The following is a 5,111-nucleotide window of genomic DNA, read 5'->3' as shown; positions in this document are numbered from 1 at the left end:
TGGCTGCTGGCCACACACGGTAGCCCATGGCAACCCACTGCCACAGGGACTGCAGCCTACGCCGTCGCCGGCGACTCATGGCAGCCCAGCTCCAGCCAGCTTGGCTTTTTGATCAGGCTCATGCTTTTGCTCTGCCATGCTGGTTCCAGTTCTACCAGGGCCTAGTCTCTGGGGGGCATGAGACACCTACCTGTTCAGCTTTGCCTCCTGATGCTGCTCTCATTACTTTTCTATGTTACCTGCTCTCTGCATGTAGCTCCCATTCCTCAGATGACTTTCAATTTTTTTTTTAAACCTCTGATTCTTTCTTGTGCAGAAAAGAAGACATGATAGAGAGAAAGATCGTGCTGTATCTCTTTTCCTCACTGTGCAAACTTGTCTCCAATCCGTTGATGCTCTACTCTAATCAGGATAGGTTTTGTATGGGAGCATGAAGTTGGTCACACCAAGCACTTTTAAGTCTACCAGTCATTAAGGACTGTTTGCATGGACTGCTCAGGATGACTAATGAAATTAGCCATAGAGCAGCTATAGATTTTCCCCAAAGTCAGAGTCCTTTGCAGTTTTCTCTTTGTGATAAAATAACATTTTCAATCCCTATAGTCACCCTTAATCCTAATAGCATGGCAGTTGGTGTCTGGCCTTCAGTGTGGCCCCGAACTGCCCTGCAGGCAGTAAGGGTGTGCCAGCTTCTATTCCTTTATTGAAAACCCCAGGCCACTGTGCTGCTCTCATTGTAGTTTCTTTCTCCATCTCTTTGTAACCTGGATCTCTAATTCTCATTTTCACTTTTGCCATTATTGGGGATGGGGAATTTCCCCCTTTCCCTCGTAGTTCTAGCTTGTCAAATAATTAAAAGGACATAAGGCAGATTAACAGGAGAAAGTCAACTTGTAATAGGCGCACACAGGGAATTCACATAAGCATGGAAATTCCAAAGACAATAAGGTAAAATGAGGTATATATGTCACTCAAGACTAAGGAAGGGGAAGTAGGAATCTTAGACGTCAAAGGGAAATAAGGCAATTCACAGGGAGATGAAAAGAGTTAATGTTTAACAGACAAATGTTTGTTGGGCCATTTTAAAACAATGGGCCACAGAGAGGACTTTGATCAAATGGCCTTGCTAGGGTCCTCTCTGTCTATCACACGTAGTTGATATTAAACTACATTTATCTATAATGATGTCTCCCTTCCTGTAGCAGGTAGTCTATCTAAATTCTTTTTTAATTTAATTTTTTAAAATTAAGAAAAAAGATTTTTATTAAAAATATAGTTAGCGGGGCCGGCCGAGTGGCTTGTTGGTTAAGAGTTGGCTTGAGAGTGTATGCTCTGAGCAGCAGGGCTGCCGGTTCAGATCCCACATGGATCAGTGATGCTGTGCCCTCTACAGCTAAGATGGTGAACAACAGCTCGACCTGGAGCTGGGCTGCCGTGAGTCGCTGGTGATGGCGTAGCCTACGTGGGCTGCTGTAAGCTACTGTGAGTGGCTGACAGCCAGTGTGAGCGGCTGGCAGCTGGCGTGAGCTGCCATGAGCCACTGTGAGTGGCCATCCAATGGCCGGTGAATGACTGCCTCAGCCGGGAAGAGCTCAATGATAATACCAACATGGGCCAGTGAAGCGACGTCCTCCACAACTAGACTGAAGAACAAAAGGACAGCAACTTGTCTGTTCTCCTTCCTCTATTCCCCAATGCTATGCCCTCCCCCAATTCCCCAATAAAATCTTCAAAAAAAAAATATATACACACACACACACACACACACATATAGTTACTATACAATATTATATTAGTTTCAGGTGTACACCAAGGTTATTCAAGATTTATACCTAAAAAAGTGATGAACATGATAAGTCCAGCAACCATCTGACACCATGCTATCACAATATTATTGACTATATTCCCTATGCTGTACATTACATCCCCATGACTTATTTGTTTCATACCTGGATATTTGGACCACTTACTGCCCTTTACCTTGCTCCCTTTTAATTTTTCAGTTACAGTTGACTTTCAGTATTGTTTTATATTAATTTCAGGTGTACAGCATATGGTTAGACATTTGTATAATTTGGGAAGTGATCCCCCTGACTAGTCTGGTACCCACGTACCACTATACATAATTATTACCATTTTATTGACTATATTCTGTATGCTTTACTTTATATCCCCATGATTATTTTGTAACTACCAATTTGTACTTCTTAATCCCTTCCCCCTTTTCACCCACCACCCTAACTCCCCTCCCATCTGGCAACCATCAAAATGTTCTCTGTATCTATGAGTCTGTTTCCGTTTTATTTATTTTATTCTTTAGATTCCACATATAAGCAAAATCACATTTCATCTGTCTTTCACTGTCTGACATACTCCACTCAGCACATTCCGTCCATGTCCATCCATGCCACCGCAGATGGCAAGAACCCATTCCCTTCCTTGGCTGAGCAATATTCCACTGTATATATGTACCACCTCCCCTTTATCCATTCTTCTATTGACAGACACCCAGGCTGCCTCCACATCTTGGCCATTGTAAACAATGCTGCAATGAATATATGGATGCACATGTCCCCTCGAAGTAGCGTTTTGGGTTTCTTTGGATAAATACTAGGAAGTGAGATTACTGGGTCTTTCTTTGTCTCTTGTTATAACCTTTGTTTTAAAGTCTATTTTGTCTTGTATAAGTATTGCTACCTCACCTTTTTTTTTTTCCCTACCTTTTTTGGGACTCTTTGTGCTTTCTGGGCTTGTATGTTTATTTCCTTCACCAGGTTAGGAAAGTTTTTGGTCATTATTTCTTCAAATAAACTCTCAATCCCTTGGTTTTTCTCTTCTCCTTCTGGTACCCCTATGATGTGAATGTTGTTATGCTTGATATTGTCCCAGAGGTCTCTTAAACTATCCTCATTTTTTGGGATTCTTTTTTCTTTTTGCTATTCTAATTGGATGTTTTCTGTTTTCTTGTCTTCCAAATTGCTGATTAGATCCTCTGCTTTATCTAGTCTGCTGGTGATTCCTTTTAGTGCATTTTTCATTTCAGTTGTTGTATTCTTCACTTCTGACTGGTTCTTTTTTACAGTTTCTATGTCCTTTCGTATGCTTCCTTTCTCTTTGCTGAAGTTCTCACTAAGTTCCTTGAGTATTCTCGTAACCATTGTTTTGAACTCTATTTGGTAGGTTGCTTGCCTCCATTTTGTTTAGTTGTTTTCCTGGAGTTTTCTCCTGTCATTTCATTTGGATGTATTTCTTTCTTTCCTCATTTTGGCTGCCCTTCTGTGTTTGTTTCTATATATTAGGTAGATCTGCTATGTTTCCCAGTCTTGGCCAGGTGGACTTATGTAGTAGGTGTCCTGTGGTGCCCAGTGGCAAGGTGTCCCTTGTCACCTGCTCTGGGTGCCCCAGGAGTTTCCCTTGTGTGCGTTGTGTGTGCCCTCCTGTTATAGTTGAGCCTTGATTGCTGTTGGCATGTCAGTGGGTGGTATTGACCCTCAGACTGATTGGCTGTGGGGTTTGACCATGTCCATAGCTTATGGGCTACAGTGTGGGGGGCTTGCCCCACCAACTGGGATTCACTCCAGGGGGCTCTGGTGCCTGTTGAAACTGCCTTTTGTGTGTGCTGCTTGTGGAGCTAATTGGGTGGTGCTCTGCTGTGGTCTGAAGCCAACCTCCAAGTATGTTTATTCTGGGGCCTCTTGAGAAGGGCTACAGTGCAGGCTCAGGCTAGCCACTAGCTGTGACTGGCTAGGGAGTATCTGGTAGAAGCTACAAAGCGATCCATGGTTGGTTGCTGCCTGTGCTGTACCTGGAGGTGTGTGGGAGAGGCCAAGCTTCAAACTGAGGACGGCTGCCACCAGTGTCCAGTCTGGGGTAGCAGTGCAAAAAGCCAGGACTCTCTGAGGCCTGTTGCCACCTGCTGGCTGCCTTAAGGTTCAGCTGCTGATAAAGCCTCCTGCAGTAAGCAAGTTGGGTGAGGCAGGGTCTCAGTGAGTCAGCAGGATGGAGCAGTGGAGCTCACCAGACTAATCAAATTCAGATTTGGCCTGTGGGGGCGGGCTCAACACAGGAAAGATGGCATCCACCTGCTAGCCGAATGGAAGAAGGGACCCACACAGGCAAAATGGGGACTATCCTTCCAGCCCTTGCCTCGAAGTTACACAACTCAGTCTCTCCCCATATGTTTCCAATGCCTCCAGAGTCACCATCCCTCTGCCAGAGCCCAGGGTAAGTGCCTGCACAGGCCTGTTAAGAGGATGTTTGGGTTTCCCCGCAGCCTTCCGTCCCATCCGGATGGTCAGAATCCCTGCTGTTTTTCATAGCCAGAAGTTGTGGGGCTCCTTTTCTCAGCACCAGTACTCTGGGCTGGGGAGCCTGGTCTGGGGGGCTGGGGTTCCTTGCTCCTTCATGGGGAACCTCTGTGGCTGAGATACCTCCCCCAATTTTCATCCACCACAGGTGCATGTGCGACCAGCTGGTTTTGCGTCTCTACCCCTCCTACTGGTCTTGACGTGGTTTCTTCTGTATATCCTTAATTATAAAACTTCTGTTCAGCTAGACTTCAGATGGTTCTCCAGGCTGGTTGTTCTATAATTTAGTTGTAATTTTGAGGTATTCATGGGATGAGGCAAGCACAGTGTTTATCTACTCCGCCATCCTAGATCTCCTCAGGTCAATTCTCTAAATTTTTTTGGGCAGGTAGAAGGAAAGTTAAAGGTTTTTCATGAATCTTTATTTCTTAAAAGTAACCAGCTTAAAATAATATCCTAAAGAGGCATATTTTGGGGTGGCAAACTCTGCTTCCCCTCTGAACTGTGATTCATCTTGTGTCCTAGTTCTCCTCCATTTTACTTATTAGCTTTTTTATTTTTCATTTCTAAATGAGTCCCTGTGTCTTCAGTTTAGAAAATGACCTCAGTGGCCCTGGATGGATTTTATTGGTCAAGGTGGGTAAAGGCCTATGGAAATGGTGCAGAGAAATGAATCTTCTTTTACCTGGAGGTTTCTCCAGGCTTGCAGACTCCCTTAGGCTCTAAACTACAGAAACAAATTACATCTTGGCACAGGGTCCCAGGTCCACACAGAGGATGGCATTGGGAACACACCAGTTTGCT

Source organism: Hipposideros armiger, unplaced genomic scaffold, assembly GCF_001890085.2.
Source record: "Hipposideros armiger isolate ML-2016 unplaced genomic scaffold, ASM189008v1 scaffold_226, whole genome shotgun sequence".
Taxonomy (NCBI): Eukaryota; Metazoa; Chordata; class Mammalia; order Chiroptera; family Hipposideridae; genus Hipposideros; species Hipposideros armiger.
Note: the sequence above shows the minus strand (reverse complement) of the source record.